Source organism: Bubalus kerabau, unplaced genomic scaffold (assembly GCF_029407905.1).
Source record: "Bubalus kerabau isolate K-KA32 ecotype Philippines breed swamp buffalo unplaced genomic scaffold, PCC_UOA_SB_1v2 scaffold_54, whole genome shotgun sequence".
Lineage (NCBI taxonomy): Eukaryota > Metazoa > Chordata > Mammalia > Artiodactyla > Bovidae > Bubalus > Bubalus kerabau.
Genome location: NW_026577908.1, coordinates 1,764,373 through 1,790,156, shown reverse-complemented (window position 1 = coordinate 1,790,156; position 25,784 = coordinate 1,764,373). Strand labels below are relative to the sequence as shown.

At 57.3% G+C, this 25,784-nt stretch overlaps 8 pseudogenes; all 8 read right to left on the bottom strand.

Annotated features, from left to right (window-relative positions):
- Positions 1–237: 237 nt before the first annotated feature.
- Positions 238–357, bottom strand: LOC129640993 (uncharacterized; annotated as a pseudogene).
- Positions 358–3,643: 3,286 nt separating this feature from the next.
- Positions 3,644–3,763, bottom strand: LOC129640948 (uncharacterized; annotated as a pseudogene).
- A 3,280-nt stretch (positions 3,764–7,043) lies between these two features.
- LOC129640947 (uncharacterized) lies at positions 7,044–7,163 on the bottom strand (annotated as a pseudogene).
- A 3,280-nt stretch (positions 7,164–10,443) lies between these two features.
- On the bottom strand, positions 10,444–10,563 carry LOC129640946 (uncharacterized; annotated as a pseudogene).
- Positions 10,564–13,845: 3,282 nt separating this feature from the next.
- Positions 13,846–13,965, bottom strand: LOC129640944 (uncharacterized; annotated as a pseudogene).
- A 3,283-nt stretch (positions 13,966–17,248) lies between these two features.
- LOC129640943 (uncharacterized) lies at positions 17,249–17,368 on the bottom strand (annotated as a pseudogene).
- A 3,280-nt stretch (positions 17,369–20,648) lies between these two features.
- On the bottom strand, positions 20,649–20,768 carry LOC129640942 (uncharacterized; annotated as a pseudogene).
- A 3,280-nt stretch (positions 20,769–24,048) lies between these two features.
- On the bottom strand, positions 24,049–24,168 carry LOC129640941 (uncharacterized; annotated as a pseudogene).
- Between the last annotated feature and the right edge of the window lie 1,616 nt (positions 24,169–25,784).

Genomic DNA, 25,784 nt, shown 5'->3' with positions numbered 1-25,784 from the left:
AGACGGGACGGCCGGTCGTCTGGTTTCCTGAAAGCCGAATGCGAATGCGGAGGGGCTCGCGGGCCGCGGGGAGGCAACCCGGGTCTGCAGCGGGAGTCGGGGCCCCGGCCACCCACTCACTCCCCCCGCCCCGGGAGGGGCTGGGGCTGCGGGGGTGGCGGGGGGGGCGAGGGGGGTGTGGGTCCAAGAATTGGGACGCGGGGCGGGGGCTAAAGGACCTCTTCTGGTAGGCAAAAAAGCCTCCAGCACCCGGAATTCCCAGGTGGTCTCCCATCCAAGATACTGAACAGGCCCGACCCTGCTTAGCTTCCGAGATCAGACGAGATCGGGCGCCTTCAGGCCGATAGGGCCGGAGACGGCCGCGGCCGCCGCGGGGCGCCCTAAGAGCCTTGCGCTTCGCCTCCCTTTCGCTCTGACCTGCAGGTCGGGCCAACGGGCCGCCCCTCTCCTCCGGGGGCCGTGCTGTACTTGAGCCGCACGACCCGCGACCGCACTCCAGCCTGCTGACGCCGGCCCGGCCCCCGAACACCGCCAACACCAGACCAGCAACCGCCTGGCCGGGCCCGGGGGCCCGATGGGCTTCCAGGACCCCCCAGTGACCGGGAGGGCGTGCGTGCGTGCGCGCGGGGCCTGGGGGGTGGGCTGAGGGGTGCGGAGGTCTCGGCGCCCTCCCACCCCCGGCCACTCCAGACCCGGCCGCGCTGGCTGAGCGGGGCCTCCCCCCACCTCCCCCCCCCATCCCGTTCGCTGCTCAGGGCCGCGCGACCCCGGAGGTGTCGGTCTTCGGGGCCCGCCGCCTCCCGATCCCCGCGGCCCGGGGGCCTCTGAACCTCCTGCGGGCCTAGGCGCAGCGAATCTTGAGCGCCCAACTTGCCCGGCACCTGCCCGCTGCCCAAACCCACCGGGAGCCACGGAGGCGCGGTCGACCGGAGCGCCTCAGCCCCGCCCCTTTGCCCTACCGAGGCGCCCCCCTTGTCCCCACGCCGCCCGCCAAGCACCCGACCTTCCTGAGAGAGCAGACGAACCACAGGCAGGCACACAGACAGACAGACAGACAGACAGACACACACACACACACACACACACACACACACACACACACACGAGTGTGGTCTTTGGAAATACTTCTGTTCGTAGTTGCTGGGTTGAGCCCAACTCTTATAGGACCCATGGAGTGCGGCCCATCAGGCTCCTCTGTCCGTGGCATTTCCCAGGCGAGAATACTGGAGTGGGTTGCCATTACCTTCTCCAGGGGATCTTCCCGACCCAGGGATCAAACCCGAGTCTCCTGCGGGCGGATGCCTTGCCATCTGAACCAGCACATTGCGAATTCCCTAGGCAAAATACAAAGAAAAGAGCTCGTGTGCTACTAAGTGGAAAGGTGATTGAAGAAACAGAAGGTGTCCTTTGTTGGTATCTTGGAATCTTTCTTTAGTTTTCGTTGATTTTTACTCTTAAGGCTACTTGAACAAGGCAAGAGAGAAACCCCAGAACTGAAAAGCAATTGACTTTTTTGAAAGAAACCTGTGCAGGTTAAGCACTCTTCGTTTTTGAGAGATGGTGAAATGCAAAATCTTGATTCAACACATATGACTTTGGTGAACTTTATTTCAAATCTCCATGATGAACCCCTAAGGCGTCCAGGAAGAAAGGAGTAGAGCGGGAGACAAAAAGAGCAACCTTTCCCCTTGGCGCCATCCCAACCAGCTGCTTAGTTCCTTCATCTCATGGACTACCATCTGGGCTTATCTGGTTTGTCTGATTCTTGTTTCGGGGCCCGTTTCTAGTCACAAGGCTGTCAAGAGTGGGGGGTGGGGTGGGGGGTGGGGGAAGCCCTTCTTTCCATTCCACATGAGACCCAGTGGACAATCCAGGCCCTGGCCACTGCATAGAGCGTGCAGCAACAATATCAACGGTGATGCTGGTTAACAACGCATATTCCTGGAATCCACTCCGTTGCCTACTGAGTGTGTGCGGTGGTGGTCTGGAACCTATACCTGGAAGCTTTCTTGATGGTTGCAAATGACACCAAAGTCCGAGGACGATGGAAGATCTTCACGTTTCTGCAAGAGCCACACACCTCCAGAAGGAACCGCAAGACTTGCCTGACATGGTCAAGGTCTAAGTATTGGACTACACGTCGGAAGGTCTCCACCTTTGCTATGGAAGTCAAACGATCTTTCTTGGAAATGAAAATGGATCACACTGAACGTTCACATTCTTCTAGAGCATTTGAAAAGCCCTAAACTGTAGAAATCTGCTGTACGAGTTCCTTGAAAGCAAGAACCCATACTGATGGATATGTCTTAATGCCTTAGATTGTGCCTTGAATATAGCGTACACATGAACCCAGGAAAGGAAAGAATGGAATCGCCAAATACACAAAGAGATCAAAAGTGCCGAGCCAAGTGACACCTTGAGGCTTCCAAGAACTTTTCTGTCTTTCACACGCTAAGTAAATCCTGAGCACCTACGATGAGCTGGGAGGCATGTAATAAGTTTCTGGAACTAGGAGGCGGAGAGAAGCAGACACAGAGTTCCTGCTTTCACTGAGACGAATCTAATGATACATCACAGGCAGATCCTTGGAGAACTTGTCGAGGGGCCTCTACCCTCACCAAAACCTGGGTGTCAGGGAAGGCTTTTCAGAGTAACCATTGCGTTGAGGTCCATAGGTGGAACCTACGTAAACCAGGGTTGAGATGCAGGAAGAATTTCAGGCAGGGAAAACAGCATCCTGGAAGTCTAGGTGACCAGGGAAACTTAGGACGTTCAAGAAATGAAAATGCCCTATGGGATGGAAGCCAAAGAGTGCAGAGGGCATTCCAGGGAAAAGACATCCGAGAAGAACGTGAGGAGCAGGCATGAAGGGAATTGGTCGTATCTTCAATATGATGGGAAAATACAAGAGCCGTTGGAGCAGGATGGTGACAGAATTGCATCTGCATTTCCAAACGGTCATCTTGCTCCACGTCACTAATGATTGGAGAGACTCAACTCCAAACGCCAAGGAGGGACCACTTCGCCCGAGTCCGATTGGGCCTCATTGCAATGTCTGTCCATAGCAGATGCTGGAGAAGCTGTGGAGCAAAGGGAACTCTCCTCCACGCTGAGTAGGAATGGGAGTTGGTACAGCCGGGATGGAAAAGAGTATGGAGGTTCGCGAAGGAACTAAACGTAGAAGTAGCCTATGGTTCAGCAGTCCCACTCCCAGGCATAGATCCACCCCCAGTACAAGCCAACAAGCTAGATGCCCCGTTTGGGCACATCGATCTGTGCGCGCGCTCGCATGCGCATGCGCGATCGCCTGCGAGGCTGGGGGTGGGGCGGGGGCTGGGGCTCTGGCTGGAGTCGGTGCAAGCCCCAGGATTGCCTGAGGCAAGCCAAAGGAGCCCCAGAGGGAGACGGGACGGCCGGTCCGGTCGTCTGGTTTCCTGAAAGCCGAATGCGAATGCGGAGGGGCTCGCGGGCCGCGGGGAGGCAACCCAGGTCTGCAGCGGGAGTCGGGGCCCCGGCCACCCACTCACTCCCCCCGCCCCGGGAGGGGCTGGGGCTGCGGGGGTGGCGGGGGGGCGAGGGGGGTGTGGGTCCAAGAATTGGGACGCGGGGCGGGGGCTAAAGGACCTCTTCTGGTAGGCAAAAAAGCCTCCAGCACCCGGAATTCCCAGGTGGTCTCCCATCCAAGATACTGAACAGGCCCGACCCTGCTTAGCTTCCGAGATCAGACGAGATCGGGCGCCTTCAGACCGATAGGGCCGGAGACGGCCGCGGCCGCCGCGGGGCGCCCTAAGAGCCTTGCGCTTCGCCTCCCTTTCGCTCTGACCTGCAGGTCGGGCCAACGGGCCGCCCCTCTCCTCCGGGGGCCGTGCTGTACTTGAGCCGCACGACCCGCGACCGCACTCCAGCCTGCTGACGCCGGCCCGGCCCCCGAACACCGCCAACACCAGACCAGCAACCGCCTGGCCGGGCCCGGGGGCCCGATGGGCTTCCAGGACCCCCCAGTGACCGGGAGGGCGTGCGTGCGTGCGCGCGGGGCCTGGGGGGTGGGCTGAGGGGTGCGGAGGTCTCGGCGCCCTCCCACCCCCGGCCACTCCAGACCCGGCCGCGCTGGCTGAGCGGGGCCTCCCCCCACCTCCCCCCCCCATCCCGTTCGCTGCTCAGGGCCGCGCGACCCCGGAGGTGTCGGTCTTCGGGGCCCGCCGCCTCCCGATCCCCGCGGCCCGGGGGCCTCTGAACCTCCTGCGGGCCTAGGCGCAGCGAATCTTGAGCGCCCAACTTGCCCGGCACCTGCCCGCTGCCCAAACCCACCGGGAGCCACGGAGGCGCGGTCGACCGGAGCGCCTCAGCCCCGCCCCTTTGCCCTACCGAGGCGCCCCCCTTGTCCCCACGCCGCCCGCCAAGCACCCGACCTTCCTGAGAGAGCAGACGAACCACAGGCAGGCACACAGACAGACAGACAGACAGACAGACACACACACACACACACACACACACACACACACACGAGTGTGGTCTTTGGAAATACTTCTGTTCGTAGTTGCTGGGTTGAGCCCAACTCTTATAGGACCCATGGAGTGCGGCCCATCAGGCTCCTCTGTCCGTGGCATTTCCCAGGCGAGAATACTGGAGTGGGTTGCCATTACCTTCTCCAGGGGATCTTCCCGACCCAGGGATCAAACCCGAGTCTCCTGCGGGCGGATGCCTTGCCATCTGAACCAGCACATTGCGAATTCCCTAGGCAAAATACAAAGAAAAGAGCTCGTGTGCTACTAAGTGGAAAGGTGATTGAAGAAACAGAAGGTGTCCTTTGTTGGTATCTTGGAATCTTTCTTTAGTTTTCGTTGATTTTTACTCTTAAGGCTACTTGAACAAGGCAAGAGAGAAACCCCAGAACTGAAAAGCAATTGACTTTTTTGAAAGAAACCTGTGCAGGTTAAGCACTCTTCGTTTTTGAGAGATGGTGAAATGCAAAATCTTGATTCAACACATATGACTTTGGTGAACTTTATTTCAAATCTCCATGATGAACCCCTAAGGCGTCCAGGAAGAAAGGAGTAGAGCGGGAGACAAAAAGAGCAACCTTTCCCCTTGGCGCCATCCCAACCAGCTGCTTAGTTCCTTCATCTCATGGACTACCATCTGGGCTTATCTGGTTTGTCTGATTCTTGTTTCGGGGCCCGTTTCTAGTCACAAGGCTGTCAAGAGTGGGGGGTGGGGTGGGGGGTGGGGGAAGCCCTTCTTTCCATTCCACATGAGACCCAGTGGACAATCCAGGCCCTGGCCACTGCATAGAGCGTGCAGCAACAATATCAACGGTGATGCTGGTTAACAACGCATATTCCTGGAATCCACTCCGTTGCCTACTGAGTGTGTGCGGTGGTGGTCTGGAACCTATACCTGGAAGCTTTCTTGATGGTTGCAAATGACACCAAAGTCCGAGGACGATGGAAGATCTTCACGTTTCTGCAAGAGCCACACACCTCCAGAAGGAACCGCAAGACTTGCCTGACATGGTCAAGGTCTAAGTATTGGACTACACGTCGGAAGGTCTCCACCTTTGCTATGGAAGTCAAACGATCTTTCTTGGAAATGAAAATGGATCACACTGAACGTTCACATTCTTCTAGAGCATTTGAAAAGCCCTAAACTGTAGAAATCTGCTGTACGAGTTCCTTGAAAGCAAGAACCCATACTGATGGATATGTCTTAATGCCTTAGATTGTGCCTTGAATATAGCGTACACATGAACCCAGGAAAGGAAAGAATGGAATCGCCAAATACACAAAGAGATCAAAAGTGCCGAGCCAAGTGACACCTTGAGGCTTCCAAGAACTTTTCTGTCTTTCACACGCTAAGTAAATCCTGAGCACCTACGATGAGCTGGGAGGCATGTAATAAGTTTCTGGAACTAGGAGGCGGAGAGAAGCAGACACAGAGTTCCTGCTTTCACTGAGACGAATCTAATGATACATCACAGGCAGATCCTTGGAGAACTTGTCGAGGGGCCTCTACCCTCACCAAAACCTGGGTGTCAGGGAAGGCTTTTCAGAGTAACCATTGCGTTGAGGTCCATAGGTGGAACCTACGTAAACCAGGGTTGAGATGCAGGAAGAATTTCAGGCAGGGAAAACAGCATCCTGGAAGTCTAGGTGACCAGGGAACCTTAGGACGTTCAAGAAATGAAAATGCCCTATGGGATGGAAGCCAAAGAGTGCAGAGGGCATTCCAGGGAAAAGACATCCGAGAAGAACGTGAGGAGCAGGCATGAAGGGAATTGGTCGTATCTTCAATATGATGGGAAAATACAAGAGCCGTTGGAGCAGGATGGTGACAGAATTGCATCTGCATTTCCAAACGGTCATCTTGCTCCACGTCACTAATGATTGGAGAGACTCAACTCCAAACGCCAAGGAGGGACCACTTCGCCCGAGTCCGATTGGGCCTCATTGCAATGTCTGTCCATAGCAGATGCTGGAGAAGCTGTGGAGCAAAGGGAACTCTCCTCCACGCTGAGTAGGAATGGGAGTTGGTACAGCCGGGATGGAAAAGAGTATGGAGGTTCGCGAAGGAACTAAACGTAGAAGTAGCCTATGGTTCAGCAGTCCCACTCCCAGGCATAGATCCACCCCCAGTACAAGCCAACAAGCTAGATGCCCCGTTTGGGCACATCGATCTGTGCGCGCGCTCGCATGCGCATGCGCGATCGCCTGCGAGGCTGGGGGTGGGGCGGGGGCTGGGGCTCTGGCTGGAGTCGGTGCAAGCCCCGGGATTGCCTGAGGCAAGCCAAAGGAGCCCCAGAGGGAGACGGGACGGCCGGTCCGGTCGTCTGGTTTCCTGAAAGCCGAATGCGAATGCGGAGGGGCTCGCGGGCCGCGGGGAGGCAACCCAGGTCTGCAGCGGGAGTCGGGGCCCCGGCCACCCACTCACTCCCCCCGCCCCGGGAGGGGCTGGGGCTGCGGGGGTGGCGGGGGGGCGAGGGGGGTGTGGGTCCAAGAATTGGGACGCGGGGCGGGGGCTAAAGGACCTCTTCTGGTAGGCAAAAAAGCCTCCAGCACCCGGAATTCCCAGGTGGTCTCCCATCCAAGATACTGAACAGGCCCGACCCTGCTTAGCTTCCGAGATCAGACGAGATCGGGCGCCTTCAGACCGATAGGGCCGGAGACGGCCGCGGCCGCCGCGGGGCGCCCTAAGAGCCTTGCGCTTCGCCTCCCTTTCGCTCTGACCTGCAGGTCGGGCCAACGGGCCGCCCCTCTCCTCCGGGGGCCGTGCTGTACTTGAGCCGCACGACCCGCGACCGCACTCCAGCCTGCTGACGCCGGCCCGGCCCCCGAACACCGCCAACACCAGACCAGCAACCGCCTGGCCGGGCCCGGGGGCCCGATGGGCTTCCAGGACCCCCCAGTGACCGGGAGGGCGTGCGTGCGTGCGCGCGGGGCCTGGGGGGTGGGCTGAGGGGTGCGGAGGTCTCGGCGCCCTCCCACCCCCGGCCACTCCAGACCCGGCCGCGCTGGCTGAGCGGGGCCTCCCCCCACCTCCCCCCCCCATCCCGTTCGCTGCTCAGGGCCGCGCGACCCCGGAGGTGTCGGTCTTCGGGGCCCGCCGCCTCCCGATCCCCGCGGCCCGGGGGCCTCTGAACCTCCTGCGGGCCTAGGCGCAGCGAATCTTGAGCGCCCAACTTGCCCGGCACCTGCCCGCTGCCCAAACCCACCGGGAGCCACGGAGGCGCGGTCGACCGGAGCGCCTCAGCCCCGCCCCTTTGCCCTACCGAGGCGCCCCCCTTGTCCCCACGCCGCCCGCCAAGCACCCGACCTTCCTGAGAGAGCAGACGAACCACAGGCAGGCACACAGACAGACAGACAGACAGACACACACACACACACACACACACACACACACACACACACGAGTGTGGTCTTTGGAAATACTTCTGTTCGTAGTTGCTGGGTTGAGCCCAACTCTTATAGGACCCATGGAGTGCGGCCCATCAGGCTCCTCTGTCCGTGGCATTTCCCAGGCGAGAATACTGGAGTGGGTTGCCATTACCTTCTCCAGGGGATCTTCCCGACCCAGGGATCAAACCCGAGTCTCCTGCGGGCGGATGCCTTGCCATCTGAACCAGCACATTGCGAATTCCCTAGGCAAAATACAAAGAAAAGAGCTCGTGTGCTACTAAGTGGAAAGGTGATTGAAGAAACAGAAGGTGTCCTTTGTTGGTATCTTGGAATCTTTCTTTAGTTTTCGTTGATTTTTACTCTTAAGGCTACTTGAACAAGGCAAGAGAGAAACCCCAGAACTGAAAAGCAATTGACTTTTTTGAAAGAAACCTGTGCAGGTTAAGCACTCTTCGTTTTTGAGAGATGGTGAAATGCAAAATCTTGATTCAACACATATGACTTTGGTGAACTTTATTTCAAATCTCCATGATGAACCCCTAAGGCGTCCAGGAAGAAAGGAGTAGAGCGGGAGACAAAAAGAGCAACCTTTCCCCTTGGCGCCATCCCAACCAGCTGCTTAGTTCCTTCATCTCATGGACTACCATCTGGGCTTATCTGGTTTGTCTGATTCTTGTTTCGGGGCCCGTTTCTAGTCACAAGGCTGTCAAGAGTGGGGGGTGGGGTGGGGGGTGGGGGAAGCCCTTCTTTCCATTCCACATGAGACTCAGTGGACAATCCAGGCCCTGGCCACTGCATAGAGCGTGCAGCAACAATATCAACGGTGATGCTGGTTAACAACGCATATTCCTGGAATCCACTCCGTTGCCTACTGAGTGTGTGCGGTGGTGGTCTGGAACCTATACCTGGAAGCTTTCTTGATGGTTGCAAATGACACCAAAGTCCGAGGACGATGGAAGATCTTCACGTTTCTGCAAGAGCCACACACCTCCAGAAGGAACCGCAAGACTTGCCTGACATGGTCAAGGTCTAAGTATTGGACTACACGTCGGAAGGTCTCCACCTTTGCTATGGAAGTCAAACGATCTTTCTTGGAAATGAAAATGGATCACACTGAACGTTCACATTCTTCTAGAGCATTTGAAAAGCCCTAAACTGTAGAAATCTGCTGTACGAGTTCCTTGAAAGCAAGAACCCATACTGATGGATATGTCTTAATGCCTTAGATTGTGCCTTGAATATAGCGTACACATGAACCCAGGAAAGGAAAGAATGGAATCGCCAAATACACAAAGAGATCAAAAGTGCCGAGCCAAGTGACACCTTGAGGCTTCCAAGAACTTTTCTGTCTTTCACACGCTAAGTAAATCCTGAGCACCTACGATGAGCTGGGAGGCATGTAATAAGTTTCTGGAACTAGGAGGCGGAGAGAAGCAGACACAGAGTTCCTGCTTTCACTGAGACGAATCTAATGATACATCACAGGCAGATCCTTGGAGAACTTGTCGAGGGGCCTCTACCCTCACCAAAACCTGGGTGTCAGGGAAGGCTTTTCAGAGTAACCATTGCGTTGAGGTCCATAGGTGGAACCTACGTAAACCAGGGTTGAGATGCAGGAAGAATTTCAGGCAGGGAAAACAGCATCCTGGAAGTCTAGGTGACCAGGGAACCTTAGGACGTTCAAGAAATGAAAATGCCCTATGGGATGGAAGCCAAAGAGTGCAGAGGGCATTCCAGGGAAAAGACATCCGAGAAGAACGTGAGGAGCAGGCATGAAGGGAATTGGTCGTATCTTCAATATGATGGGAAAATACAAGAGCCGTTGGAGCAGGATGGTGACAGAATTGCATCTGCATTTCCAAACGGTCATCTTGCTCCACGTCACTAATGATTGGAGAGACTCAACTCCAAACGCCAAGGAGGGACCACTTCGCCCGAGTCCGATTGGGCCTCATTGCAATGTCTGTCCATAGCAGATGCTGGAGAAGCTGTGGAGCAAAGGGAACTCTCCTCCACGCTGAGTAGGAATGGGAGTTGGTACAGCCGGGATGGAAAAGAGTATGGAGGTTCGCGAAGGAACTAAACGTAGAAGTAGCCTATGGTTCAGCAGTCCCACTCCCAGGCATAGATCCACCCCCAGTACAAGCCAACAAGCTAGATGCCCCGTTTGGGCACATCGATCTGTGCGCGCGCTCGCATGCGCATGCGCGATCGCCTGCGAGGCTGGGGGTGGGGCGGGGGCTGGGGCTCTGGCTGGAGTCGGTGCAAGCCCCGGGATTGCCTGAGGCAAGCCAAAGGAGCCCCAGAGGGAGACGGGACGGCCGGTCCGGTCGTCTGGTTTCCTGAAAGCCGAATGCGAATGCGGAGGGGCTCGCGGGCCGCGGGGAGGCAACCCAGGTCTGCAGCGGGAGTCGGGGCCCCGGCCACCCACTCACTCCCCCCGCCCCGGGAGGGGCTGGGGCTGCGGGGGTGGCGGGGGGGCGAGGGGGGTGTGGGTCCAAGAATTGGGACGCGGGGCGGGGGCTAAAGGACCTCTTCTGGTAGGCAAAAAAGCCTCCAGCACCCGGAATTCCCAGGTGGTCTCCCATCCAAGATACTGAACAGGCCCGACCCTGCTTAGCTTCCGAGATCAGACGAGATCGGGCGCCTTCAGACCGATAGGGCCGGAGACGGCCGCGGCCGCCGCGGGGCGCCCTAAGAGCCTTGCGCTTCGCCTCCCTTTCGCTCTGACCTGCAGGTCGGGCCAACGGGCCGCCCCTCTCCTCCGGGGGCCGTGCTGTACTTGAGCCGCACGACCCGCGACCGCACTCCAGCCTGCTGACGCCGGCCCGGCCCCCGAACACCGCCAACACCAGACCAGCAACCGCCTGGCCGGGCCCGGGGGCCCGATGGGCTTCCAGGACCCCCCAGTGACCGGGAGGGCGTGCGTGCGTGCGCGCGGGGCCTGGGGGGTGGGCTGAGGGGTGCGGAGGTCTCGGCGCCCTCCCACCCCCGGCCACTCCAGACCCGGCCGCGCTGGCTGAGCGGGGCCTCCCCCCACCTCCCCCCCCCATCCCGTTCGCTGCTCAGGGCCGCGCGACCCCGGAGGTGTCGGTCTTCGGGGCCCGCCGCCTCCCGATCCCCGCGGCCCGGGGGCCTCTGAACCTCCTGCGGGCCTAGGCGCAGCGAATCTTGAGCGCCCAACTTGCCCGGCACCTGCCCGCTGCCCAAACCCACCGGGAGCCACGGAGGCGCGGTCGACCGGAGCGCCTCAGCCCCGCCCCTTTGCCCTACCGAGGCGCCCCCCTTGTCCCCACGCCGCCCGCCAAGCACCCGACCTTCCTGAGAGAGCAGACGAACCACAGGCAGGCACACAGACAGACAGACAGACAGACAGACACACACACACACACACACACACACACACACACACACGAGTGTGGTCTTTGGAAATACTTCTGTTCGTAGTTGCTGGGTTGAGCCCAACTCTTATAGGACCCATGGAGTGCGGCCCATCAGGCTCCTCTGTCCGTGGCATTTCCCAGGCGAGAATACTGGAGTGGGTTGCCATTACCTTCTCCAGGGGATCTTCCCGACCCAGGGATCAAACCCGAGTCTCCTGCGGGCGGATGCCTTGCCATCTGAACCAGCACATTGCGAATTCCCTAGGCAAAATACAAAGAAAAGAGCTCGTGTGCTACTAAGTGGAAAGGTGATTGAAGAAACAGAAGGTGTCCTTTGTTGGTATCTTGGAATCTTTCTTTAGTTTTCGTTGATTTTTACTCTTAAGGCTACTTGAACAAGGCAAGAGAGAAACCCCAGAACTGAAAAGCAATTGACTTTTTTGAAAGAAACCTGTGCAGGTTAAGCACTCTTCGTTTTTGAGAGATGGTGAAATGCAAAATCTTGATTCAACACATATGACTTTGGTGAACTTTATTTCAAATCTCCATGATGAACCCCTAAGGCGTCCAGGAAGAAAGGAGTAGAGCGGGAGACAAAAAGAGCAACCTTTCCCCTTGGCGCCATCCCAACCAGCTGCTTAGTTCCTTCATCTCATGGACTACCATCTGGGCTTATCTGGTTTGTCTGATTCTTGTTTCGGGGCCCGTTTCTAGTCACAAGGCTGTCAACAGTGGGGGGTGGGGTGGGGGGTGGGGGAAGCCCTTCTTTCCATTCCACATGAGACCCAGTGGACAATCCAGGCCCTGGCCACTGCATAGAGCGTGCAGCAACAATATCAACGGTGATGCTGGTTAACAACGCATATTCCTGGAATCCACTCCGTTGCCTACTGAGTGTGTGCGGTGGTGGTCTGGAACCTATACCTGGAAGCTTTCTTGATGGTTGCAAATGACACCAAAGTCCGAGGACGATGGAAGATCTTCACGTTTCTGCAAGAGCCACACACCTCCAGAAGGAACCGCAAGACTTGCCTGACATGGTCAAGGTCTAAGTATTGGACTACACGTCGGAAGGTCTCCACCTTTGCTATGGAAGTCAAACGATCTTTCTTGGAAATGAAAATGGATCACACTGAACGTTCACATTCTTCTAGAGCATTTGAAAAGCCCTAAACTGTAGAAATCTGCTGTACGAGTTCCTTGAAAGCAAGAACCCATACTGATGGATATGTCTTAATGCCTTAGATTGTGCCTTGAATATAGCGTACACATGAACCCAGGAAAGGAAAGAATGGAATCGCCAAATACACAAAGAGATCAAAAGTGCCGAGCCAAGTGACACCTTGAGGCTTCCAAGAACTTTTCTGTCTTTCACACGCTAAGTAAATCCTGAGCACCTACGATGAGCTGGGAGGCATGTAATAAGTTTCTGGAACTAGGAGGCGGAGAGAAGCAGACACAGAGTTCCTGCTTTCACTGAGACGAATCTAATGATACATCACAGGCAGATCCTTGGAGAACTTGTCGAGGGGCCTCTACCCTCACCAAAACCTGGGTGTCAGGGAAGGCTTTTCAGAGTAACCATTGCGTTGAGGTCCATAGGTGGAACCTACGTAAACCAGGGTTGAGATGCAGGAAGAATTTCAGGCAGGGAAAACAGCATCCTGGAAGTCTAGGTGACCAGGGAACCTTAGGACGTTCAAGAAATGAAAATGCCCTATGGGATGGAAGCCAAAGAGTGCAGAGGGCATTCCAGGGAAAAGACATCCGAGAAGAACGTGAGGAGCAGGCATGAAGGGAATTGGTCGTATCTTCAATATGATGGGAAAATACAAGAGCCGTTGGAGCAGGATGGTGACAGAATTGCATCTGCATTTCCAAACGGTCATCTTGCTCCACGTCACTAATGATTGGAGAGACTCAACTCCAAACGCCAAGGAGGGACCACTTCGCCCGAGTCCGATTGGGCCTCATTGCAATGTCTGTCCATAGCAGATGCTGGAGAAGCTGTGGAGCAAAGGGAACTCTCCTCCACGCTGAGTAGGAATGGGAGTTGGTACAGCCGGGATGGAAAAGAGTATGGAGGTTCGCGAAGGAACTAAACGTAGAAGTAGCCTATGGTTCAGCAGTCCCACTCCCAGGCATAGATCCACCCCCAGTACAAGCCAACAAGCTAGATGCCCCGTTTGGGCACATCGATCTGTGCGCGCGCTCGCATGCGCATGCGCGATCGCCTGCGAGGCTGGGGGTGGGGCGGGGGCTGGGGCTCTGGCTGGAGTCGGTGCAAGCCCCGGGATTGCCTGAGGCAAGCCAAAGGAGCCCCAGAGGGAGACGGGACGGCCGGTCCGGTCGTCTGGTTTCCTGAAAGCCGAATGCGAATGCGGAGGGGCTCGCGGGCCGCGGGGAGGCAACCCAGGTCTGCAGCGGGAGTCGGGGCCCCGGCCACCCACTCACTCCCCCCGCCCCGGGAGGGGCTGGGGCTGCGGGGGTGGCGGGGGGGCGAGGGGGGTGTGGGTCCAAGAATTGGGACGCGGGGCGGGGGCTAAAGGACCTCTTCTGGTAGGCAAAAAAGCCTCCAGCACCCGGAATTCCCAGGTGGTCTCCCATCCAAGATACTGAACAGGCCCGACCCTGCTTAGCTTCCGAGATCAGACGAGATCGGGCGCCTTCAGACCGATAGGGCCGGAGACGGCCGCGGCCGCCGCGGGGCGCCCTAAGAGCCTTGCGCTTCGCCTCCCTTTCGCTCTGACCTGCAGGTCGGGCCAACGGGCCGCCCCTCTCCTCCGGGGGCCGTGCTGTACTTGAGCCGCACGACCCGCGACCGCACTCCAGCCTGCTGACGCCGGCCCGGCCCCCGAACACCGCCAACACCAGACCAGCAACCGCCTGGCCGGGCCCGGGGGCCCGATGGGCTTCCAGGACCCCCCAGTGACCGGGAGGGCGTGCGTGCGTGCGCGCGGGGCCTGGGGGGTGGGCTGAGGGGTGCGGAGGTCTCGGCGCCCTCCCACCCCCGGCCACTCCAGACCCGGCCGCGCTGGCTGAGCGGGGCCTCCCCCCACCTCCCCCCCCCCATCCCGTTCGCTGCTCAGGGCCGCGCGACCCCGGAGGTGTCGGTCTTCGGGGCCCGCCGCCTCCCGATCCCCGCGGCCCGGGGGCCTCTGAACCTCCTGCGGGCCTAGGCGCAGCGAATCTTGAGCGCCCAACTTGCCCGGCACCTGCCCGCTGCCCAAACCCACCGGGAGCCACGGAGGCGCGGTCGACCGGAGCGCCTCAGCCCCGCCCCTTTGCCCTACCGAGGCGCCCCCCTTGTCCCCACGCCGCCCGCCAAGCACCCGACCTTCCTGAGAGAGCAGACGAACCACAGGCAGGCACACAGACAGACAGACAGACAGACAGACACACACACACACACACACACACACACACACACACACGAGTGTGGTCTTTGGAAATACTTCTGTTCGTAGTTGCTGGGTTGAGCCCAACTCTTATAGGACCCATGGAGTGCGGCCCATCAGGCTCCTCTGTCCGTGGCATTTCCCAGGCGAGAATACTGGAGTGGGTTGCCATTACCTTCTCCAGGGGATCTTCCCGACCCAGGGATCAAACCCGAGTCTCCTGCGGGCGGATGCCTTGCCATCTGAACCAGCACATTGCGAATTCCCTAGGCAAAATACAAAGAAAAGAGCTCGTGTGCTACTAAGTGGAAAGGTGATTGAAGAAACAGAAGGTGTCCTTTGTTGGTATCTTGGAATCTTTCTTTAGTTTTCGTTGATTTTTACTCTTAAGGCTACTTGAACAAGGCAAGAGAGAAACCCCAGAACTGAAAAGCAATTGACTTTTTTGAAAGAAACCTGTGCAGGTTAAGCACTCTTCGTTTTTGAGAGATGGTGAAATGCAAAATCTTGATTCAACACATATGACTTTGGTGAACTTTATTTCAAATCTCCATGATGAACCCCTAAGGCGTCCAGGAAGAAAGGAGTAGAGCGGGAGACAAAAAGAGCAACCTTTCCCCTTGGCGCCATCCCAACCAGCTGCTTAGTTCCTTCATCTCATGGACTACCATCTGGGCTTATCTGGTTTGTCTGATTCTTGTTTCGGGGCCCGTTTCTAGTCACAAGGCTGTCAACAGTGGGGGGTGGGGTGGGGGGTGGGGGAAGCCCTTCTTTCCATTCCACATGAGACCCAGTGGACAATCCAGGCCCTGGCCACTGCATAGAGCGTGCAGCAACAATATCAACGGTGATGCTGGTTAACAACGCATATTCCTGGAATCCACTCCGTTGCCTACTGAGTGTGTGCGGTGGTGGTCTGGAACCTATACCTGGAAGCTTTCTTGATGGTTGCAAATGACACCAAAGTCCGAGGACGATGGAAGATCTTCACGTTTCTGCAAGAGCCACACACCTCCAGAAGGAACCGCAAGACTTGCCTGACATGGTCAAGGTCTAAGTATTGGACTACACGTCGGAAGGTCTCCACCTTTGCTATGGAAGTCAAACGATCTTTCTTGGAAATGAAAATGGATCACACTGAACGTTCACATTCTTCTAGAGCATTTGAAAAGCCCTAAACTGTAGAAATCTGCTGTACGAGTTCCTTGAAAGCAAGAACCCATACTGATGGATATGTCTTAATGCCTTAGATTGTGCCTTGAATATAGCGTACACATGAACCCAGGAAAGGAAAGAATGGAATCGCCAAATACACAAAGAGATCAAAAGTGCCGAGCCAAGTGACACCTTGAGGCTTCCAAGAACTTTTCTGTCTTTCACACGCTAAGTAAATCCTGAGCACCTACGATGAGCTGGGAGGCATGTAATAAGTTTCTGGAACTAGGAGGCGGAGAGAAGCAGACACAGAGTTCCTGCTTTCACTGAGACGAATCTAATGATACATCACAGGCAGATCCTTGGAGAACTTGTCGAGGGGCCTCTACCCTCACCAAAACCTGGGTGTCAGGGAAGGCTTTTCAGAGTAACCATTGCGTTGAGGTCCATAGGTGGAACCTACGTAAACCAGGGTTGAGATGCAGGAAGAATTTCAGGCAGGGAAAACAGCATCCTGGAAGTCTAGGTGACCAGGGAACCTTAGGACGTTCAAGAAATGAAAATGCCCTATGGGATGGAAGCCAAAGAGTGCAGAGGGCATTCCAGGGAAAAGACATCCGAGAAGAACGTGAGGAGCAGGCATGAAGGGAATTGGTCGTATCTTCAATATGATGGGAAAATACAAGAGCCGTTGGAGCAGGATGGTGACAGAATTGCATCTGCATTTCCAAACGGTCATCTTGCTCCACGTCACTAATGATTGGAGAGACTCAACTCCAAACGCCAAGGAGGGACCACTTCGCCCGAGTCCGATTGGGCCTCATTGCAATGTCTGTCCATAGCAGATGCTGGAGAAGCTGTGGAGCAAAGGGAACTCTCCTCCACGCTGAGTAGGAATGGGAGTTGGTACAGCCGGGATGGAAAAGAGTATGGAGGTTCGCGAAGGAACTAAACGTAGAAGTAGCCTATGGTTCAGCAGTCCCACTCCCAGGCATAGATCCACCCCCAGTACAAGCCAACAAGCTAGATGCCCCGTTTGGGCACATCGATCTGTGCGCGCGCTCGCATGCGCATGCGCGATCGCCTGCGAGGCTGGGGGTGGGGCGGGGGCTGGGGCTCTGGCTGGAGTCGGTGCAAGCCCCGGGATTGCCTGAGGCAAGCCAAAGGAGCCCCAGAGGGAGACGGGACGGCCGGTCCGGTCGTCTGGTTTCCTGAAAGCCGAATGCGAATGCGGAGGGGCTCGCGGGCCGCGGGGAGGCAACCCAGGTCTGCAGCGGGAGTCGGGGCCCCGGCCACCCACTCACTCCCCCCGCCCCGGGAGGGGCTGGGGCTGCGGGGGTGGCGGGGGGGCGAGGGGGGTGTGGGTCCAAGAATTGGGACGCGGGGCGGGGGCTAAAGGACCTCTTCTGGTAGGCAAAAAAGCCTCCAGCACCCGGAATTCCCAGGTGGTCTCCCATCCAAGATACTGAACAGGCCCGACCCTGCTTAGCTTCCGAGATCAGACGAGATCGGGCGCCTTCAGACCGATAGGGCCGGAGACGGCCGCGGCCGCCGCGGGGCGCCCTAAGAGCCTTGCGCTTCGCCTCCCTTTCGCTCTGACCTGCAGGTCGGGCCAACGGGCCGCCCCTCTCCTCCGGGGGCCGTGCTGTACTTGAGCCGCACGACCCGCGACCGCACTCCAGCCTGCTGACGCCGGCCCGGCCCCCGAACACCGCCAACACCAGACCAGCAACCGCCTGGCCGGGCCCGGGGGCCCGATGGGCTTCCAGGACCCCCCAGTGACCGGGAGGGCGTGCGTGCGTGCGCGCGGGGCCTGGGGGGTGGGCTGAGGGGTGCGGAGGTCTCGGCGCCCTCCCACCCCCGGCCACTCCAGACCCGGCCGCGCTGGCTGAGCGGGGCCTCCCCCCACCTCCCCCCCCCATCCCGTTCGCTGCTCAGGGCCGCGCGACCCCGGAGGTGTCGGTCTTCGGGGCCCGCCGCCTCCCGATCCCCGCGGCCCGGGGGCCTCTGAACCTCCTGCGGGCCTAGGCGCAGCGAATCTTGAGCGCCCAACTTGCCCGGCACCTGCCCGCTGCCCAAACCCACCGGGAGCCACGGAGGCGCGGTCGACCGGAGCGCCTCAGCCCCGCCCCTTTGCCCTACCGAGGCGCCCCCCTTGTCCCCACGCCGCCCGCCAAGCACCCGACCTTCCTGAGAGAGCAGACGAACCACAGGCAGGCACACAGACAGACAGACAGACAGACACACACACACACACACACACACACACACACACACACACGAGTGTGGTCTTTGGAAATACTTCTGTTCGTAGTTGCTGGGTTGAGCCCAACTCTTATAGGACCCATGGAGTGCGGCCCATCAGGCTCCTCTGTCCGTGGCATTTCCCAGGCGAGAATACTGGAGTGGGTTGCCATTACCTTCTCCAGGGGATCTTCCCGACCCAGGGATCAAACCCGAGTCTCCTGCGGGCGGATGCCTTGCCATCTGAACCAGCACATTGCGAATTCCCTAGGCAAAATACAAAGAAAAGAGCTCGTGTGCTACTAAGTGGAAAGGTGATTGAAGAAACAGAAGGTGTCCTTTGTTGGTATCTTGGAATCTTTCTTTAGTTTTCGTTGATTTTTACTCTTAAGGCTACTTGAACAAGGCAAGAGAGAAACCCCAGAACTGAAAAGCAATTGACTTTTTTGAAAGAAACCTGTGCAGGTTAAGCACTCTTCGTTTTTGAGAGATGGTGAAATGCAAAATCTTGATTCAACACATATGACTTTGGTGAACTTTATTTCAAATCTCCATGATGAACCCCTAAGGCGTCCAGGAAGAAAGGAGTAGAGCGGGAGACAAAAAGAGCAACCTTTCCCCTTGGCGCCATCCCAACCAGCTGCTTAGTTCCTTCATCTCATGGACTACCATCTGGGCTTATCTGGTTTGTCTGATTCTTGTTTCGGGGCCCGTTTCTAGTCACAAGGCTGTCAAGAGTGGGGGGTGGGGTGGGGGGTGGGGGAAGCCCTTCTTTCCATTCCACATGAGACCCAGTGGACAATCCAGGCCCTGGCCACTGCATAGAGCGTGCAGCAACAATATCAACGGTGATGCTGGTTAACAACGCATATTCCTGGAATCCACTCCGTTGCCTACTGAGTGTGTGCGGTGGTGGTCTGGAACCTATACCTGGAAGCTTTCTTGATGGTTGCAAATGACACCAAAGTCCGAGGACGATGGAAGATCTTCACGTTTCTGCAAGAGCCACACACCTCCAGAAGGAACCGCAAGACTTGCCTGACATGGTCAAGGTCTAAGTATTGGACTACACGTCGGAAGGTCTCCACCTTTGCTATGGAAGTCAAACGATCTTTCTTGGAAATGAAAATGGATCACACTGAACGTTCACATTCTTCTAGAGCATTTGAAAAGCCCTAAACTGTAGAAATCTGCTGTACGAGTTCCTTGAAAGCAAGAACCCATACTGATGGATATGTCTTAATGCCTTAGATTGTGCCTTGAATATAGCGTACACATGAACCCAGGAAAGGAAAGAATGGAATCGCCAAATACACAAAGAGATCAAAAGTGCCGAGCCAAGTGACACCTTGAGGCTTCCAAGAACTTTTCTGTCTTTCACACGCTAAGTAAATCCTGAGCACCTACGATGAGCTGGGAGGCATGTAATAAGTTTCTGGAACTAGGAGGCGGAGAGAAGCAGACACAGAGTTCCTGCTTTCACTGAGACGAATCTAATGATACATCACAGGCAGATCCTTGGAGAACTTGTCGAGGGGCCTCTACCCTCACCAAAACCTGGGTGTCAGGGAAGGCTTTTCAGAGTAACCATTGCGTTGAGGTCCATAGGTGGAACCTACGTAAACCAGGGTTGAGATGCAGGAAGAATTTCAGGCAGGGAAAACAGCATCCTGGAAGTCTAGGTGACCAGGGAACCTTAGGACGTTCAAGAAATGAAAATGCCCTATGGGATGGAAGCCAAAGAGTGCAGAGGGCATTCCAGGGAAAAGACATCCGAGAAGAACGTGAGGAGCAGGCATGAAGGGAATTGGTCGTATCTTCAATATGATGGGAAAATACAAGAGCCGTTGGAGCAGGATGGTGACAGAATTGCATCTGCATTTCCAAACGGTCATCTTGCTCCACGTCACTAATGATTGGAGAGACTCAACTCCAAACGCCAAGGAGGGACCACTTCGCCCGAGTCCGATTGGGCCTCATTGCAATGTCTGTCCATAGCAGATGCTGGAGAAGCTGTGGAGCAAAGGGAACTCTCCTCCACGCTGAGTAGGAATGGGAGTTGGTACAGCCGGGATGGAAAAGAGTATGGAGGTTCGCGAAGGAACTAAACGTAGAAGTAGCCTATGGTTCAGCAGTCCCACTCCCAGGCATAGATCCACCCCCAGTACAAGCCAACAAGCTAGATGCCCCGTTTGGGCACATCGATCTGTGCGCGCGCTCGCATGCGCATGCGCGATCGCCTGCGAGGCTGGGGGTGGGGCGGGGGCTGGGGCTCTGGCTGGAGTCGGTGCAAGCCCCGGGATTGCCTGAGGCAAGCCAAAGGAGCCCCAGAGGGAGACGGGACGGCCGGTCCGGTCGTCTGGTTTCCTGAAAGCCGAATGCGAATGCGGAGGGGCTCGCGGGCCGCGGGGAGGCAACCCAGGTCTGCAGCGGGAGTCGGGGCCCCGGCCACCCACTCACTCCCCCCGCCCCGGGAGGGGCTGGGGCTGCGGGGGTGGCGGGGGGGCGAGGGGGGTGTGGGTCCAAGAATTGGGACGCGGGGCGGGGGCTAAAGGACCTCTTCTGGTAGGCAAAAAAGCCTCCAGCACCCGGAATTCCCAGGTGGTCTCCCATCCAAGATACTGAACAGGCCCGACCCTGCTTAGCTTCCGAGATCAGACGAGATCGGGCGCCTTCAGACCGATAGGGCCGGAGACGGCCGCGGCCGCCGCGGGGCGCCCTAAGAGCCTTGCGCTTCGCCTCCCTTTCGCTCTGACCTGCAGGTCGGGCCAACGGGCCGCCCCTCTCCTCCGGGGGCCGTGCTGTACTTGAGCCGCACGACCCGCGACCGCACTCCAGCCTGCTGACGCCGGCCCGGCCCCCGAACACCGCCAACACCAGACCAGCAACCGCCTGGCCGGGCCCGGGGGCCCGATGGGCTTCCAGGACCCCCCAGTGACCGGGAGGGCGTGCGTGCGTGCGCGCGGGGCCTGGGGGGTGGGCTGAGGGGTGCGGAGGTCTCGGCGCCCTCCCACCCCCGGCCACTCCAGACCCGGCCGCGCTGGCTGAGCGGGGCCTCCCCCCACCTCCCCCCCCCATCCCGTTCGCTGCTCAGGGCCGCGCGACCCCGGAGGTGTCGGTCTTCGGGGCCCGCCGCCTCCCGATCCCCGCGGCCCGGGGGCCTCTGAACCTCCTGCGGGCCTAGGCGCAGCGAATCTTGAGCGCCCAACTTGCCCGGCACCTGCCCGCTGCCCAAACCCACCGGGAGCCACGGAGGCGCGGTCGACCGGAGCGCCTCAGCCCCGCCCCTTTGCCCTACCGAGGCGCCCCCCTTGTCCCCACGCCGCCCGCCAAGCACCCGACCTTCCTGAGAGAGCAGACGAACCACAGGCAGGCACACAGACATACAGACAGACAGACAGACACACACACACACACACACACACACACACACACACGAGTGTGGTCTTTGGAAATACTTCTGTTCGTAGTTGCTGGGTTGAGCCCAACTCTTATAGGACCCATGGAGTGCGGCCCATCAGGCTCCTCTGTCCGTGGCATTTCCCAGGCGAGAATACTGGAGTGGGTTGCCATTACCTTCTCCAGGGGATCTTCCCGACCCAGGGATCAAACCCGAGTCTCCTGCGGGCGGATGCCTTGCCATCTGAACCAGCACATTGCGAATTCCCTAGGCAAAATACAAAGAAAAGAGCTCGTGTGCTACTAAGTGGAAAGGTGATTGAAGAAACAGAAGGTGTCCTTTGTTGGTATCTTGGAATCTTTCTTTAGTTTTCGTTGATTTTTACTCTTAAGGCTACTTGAACAAGGCAAGAGAGAAACCCCAGAACTGAAAAGCAATTGACTTTTTTGAAAGAAACCTGTGCAGGTTAAGCACTCTTCGTTTTTGAGAGATGGTGAAATGCAAAATCTTGATTCAACACATATGACTTTGGTGAACTTTATTTCAAATCTCCATGATGAACCCCTAAGGCGTCCAGGAAGAAAGGAGTAGAGCGGGAGACAAAAAGAGCAACCTTTCCCCTTGGCGCCATCCCAACCAGCTGCTTAGTTCCTTCATCTCATGGACTACCATCTGGGCTTATCTGGTTTGTCTGATTCTTGTTTCGGGGCCCGTTTCTAGTCACAAGGCTGTCAAGAGTGGGGGGTGGGGTGGGGGGTGGGGGAAGCCCTTCTTTCCATTCCACATGAGACCCAGTGGACAATCCAGGCCCTGGCCACTGCATAGAGCGTGCAGCAACAATATCAACGGTGATGCTGGTTAACAACGCATATTCCTGGAATCCACTCCGTTGCCTACTGAGTGTGTGCGGTGGTGGTCTGGAACCTATACCTGGAAGCTTTCTTGATGGTTGCAAATGACACCAAAGTCCGAGGACGATGGAAGATCTTCACGTTTCTGCAAGAGCCACACACCTCCAGAAGGAACCGCAAGACTTGCCTGACATGGTCAAGGTCTAAGTATTGGACTACACGTCGGAAGGTCTCCACCTTTGCTATGGAAGTCAAACGATCTTTCTTGGAAATGAAAATGGATCACACTGAACGTTCACATTCTTCTAGAGCATTTGAAAAGCCCTAAACTGTAGAAATCTGCTGTACGAGTTCCTTGAAAGCAAGAACCCATACTGATGGATATGTCTTAATGCCTTAGATTGTGCCTTGAATATAGCGTACACATGAACCCAGGAAAGGAAAGAATGGAATCGCCAAATACACAAAGAGATCAAAAGTGCCGAGCCAAGTGACACCTTGAGGCTTCCAAGAACTTTTCTGTCTTTCACACGCTAAGTAAATCCTGAGCACCTACGATGAGCTGGGAGGCATGTAATAAGTTTCTGGAACTAGGAGGCGGAGAGAAGCAGACACAGAGTTCCTGCTTTCACTGAGACGAATCTAATGATACATCACAGGCAGATCCTTGGAGAACTTGTCGAGGGGCCTCTACCCTCACCAAAACCTGGGTGTCAGGGAAGGCTTTTCAGAGTAACCATTGCGTTGAGGTCCATAGGTGGAACCTACGTAAACCAGGGTTGAGATGCAGGAAGAATTTCAGGCAGGGAAAACAGCATCCTGGAAGTCTAGGTGACCAGGGAACCTTAGGACGTTCAAGAAATGAAAATGCCCTATGGGATGGAAGCCAAAGAGTGCAGAGGGCATTCCAGGGAAAAGACATCCGAGAAGAACGTGAGGAGCAGGCATGAAGGGAATTGGTCGTATCTTCAATATGATGGGAAAATACAAGAGCCGTTGGAGCAGGATGGTGACAGAATTGCATCTGCATTTCCAAACGGTCATCTTGCTCCACGTCACTAATGATTGGAGAGACTCAACTCCAAACGCCAAGGAGGGACCACTTCGCCCGAGTCCGATTGGGCCTCATTGCAATGTCTGTCCATAGCAGATGCTGGAGAAGCTGTGGAGCAAAGGGAACTCTCCTCCACGCTGAGTAGGAATGGGAGTTGGTACAGCCGGGATGGAAAAGAGTATGGAGGTTCGCGAAGGAACTAAACGTAGAAGTAGCCTATGGTTCAGCAGTCCCACTCCCAGGCATAGATCCACCCCCAGTACAAGCCAACAAGCTAGATGCCCCGTTTGGGCACATCGATCTGTGCGCGCGCTCGCATGCGCATGCGCGATCGCCTGCGAGGCTGGGGGTGGGGCGGGGGCTGGGGCTCTGGCTGGAGTCGGTGCAAGCCCCGGGATTGCCTGAGGCAAGCCAAAGGAGCCCCAGAGGGAGACGGGACGGCCGGTCCGGTCGTCTGGTTTCCTGAAAGCCGAATGCGAATGCGGAGGGGCTCGCGGGCCGCGGGGAGGCAACCCAGGTCTGCAGCGGGAGTCGGGGCCCCGGCCACCCACTCACTCCCCCCGCCCCGGGAGGGGCTGGGGCTGCGGGGGTGGCGGGGGGGCGAGGGGGGTGTGGGTCCAAGAATTGGGACGCGGGGCGGGGGCTAAAGGACCTCTTCTGGTAGGCAAAAAAGCCTCCAGCACCCGGAATTCCCAGGTGGTCTCCCATCCAAGATACTGAACAGGCCCGACCCTGCTTAGCTTCCGAGATCAGACGAGATCGGGCGCCTTCAGACCGATAGGGCCGGAGACGGCCGCGGCCGCCGCGGGGCGCCCTAAGAGCCTTGCGCTTCGCCTCCCTTTCGCTCTGACCTGCAGGTCGGGCCAACGGGCCGCCCCTCTCCTCCGGGGGCCGTGCTGTACTTGAGCCGCACGACCCGCGACCGCACTCCAGCCTGCTGACGCCGGCCCGGCCCCCGAACACCGCCAACACCAGACCAGCAACCGCCTGGCCGGGCCCGGGGGCCCGATGGGCTTCCAGGACCCCCCAGTGACCGGGAGGGCGTGCGTGCGTGCGCGCGGGGCCTGGGGGGTGGGCTGAGGGGTGCGGAGGTCTCGGCGCCCTCCCACCCCCGGCCACTCCAGACCCGGCCGCGCTGGCTGAGCGGGGCCTCCCCCCACCTCCCCCCCCCATCCCGTTCGCTGCTCAGGGCCGCGCGACCCCGGAGGTGTCGGTCTTCGGGGCCCGCCGCCTCCCGATCCCCGCGGCCCGGGGGCCTCTGAACCTCCTGCGGGCCTAGGCGCAGCGAATCTTGAGCGCCCAACTTGCCCGGCACCTGCCCGCTGCCCAAACCCACCGGGAGCCACGGAGGCGCGGTCGACCGGAGCGCCTCAGCCCCGCCCCTTTGCCCTACCGAGGCGCCCCCCTTGTCCCCACGCCGCCCGCCAAGCACCCGACCTTCCTGAGAGAGCAGACGAACCACAGGCAGGCACACAGACAGACAGACAGACAGACAGACACACACACACACACACACACACACACACACGAGTGTGGTCTTTGGAAATACTTCTGTTCGTAGTTGCTGGGTTGAGCCCAACTCTTATAGGACCCATGGAGTGCGGCCCATCAGGCTCCTCTGTCCGTGGCATTTCCCAGGCGAGAATACTGGAGTGGGTTGCCATTACCTTCTCCAGGGGATCTTCCCGACCCAGGGATCAAACCCGAGTCTCCTGCGGGCGGATGCCTTGCCATCTGAACCAGCACATTGCGAATTCCCTAGGCAAAATACAAAGAAAAGAGCTCGTGTGCTACTAAGTGGAAAGGTGATTGAAGAAACAGAAGGTGTCCTTTGTTGGTATCTTGGAATCTTTCTTTAGTTTTCGTTGATTTTTACTCTTAAGGCTACTTGAACAAGGCAAGAGAGAAACCCCAGAACTGAAAAGCAATTGACTTTTTTGAAAGAAACCTGTGCAGGTTAAGCACTCTTCGTTTTTGAGAGATGGTGAAATGCAAAATCTTGATTCAACACATATGACTTTGGTGAACTTTATTTCAAATCTCCATGATGAACCCCTAAGGCGTCCAGGAAGAAAGGAGTAGAGCGGGAGACAAAAAGAGCAACCTTTCCCCTTGGCGCCATCCCAACCAGCTGCTTAGTTCCTTCATCTCATGGACTACCATCTGGGCTTATCTGGTTTGTCTGATTCTTGTTTCGGGGCCCGTTTCTAGTCACAAGGCTGTCAAGAGTGGGGGGTGGGGTGGGGGGTGGGGGAAGCCCTTCTTTCCATTCCACATGAGACCCAGTGGACAATCCAGGCCCTGGCCACTGCATAGAGCGTGCAGCAACAATATCAACGGTGATGCTGGTTAACAACGCATATTCCTGGAATCCACTCCGTTGCCTACTGAGTGTGTGCGGTGGTGG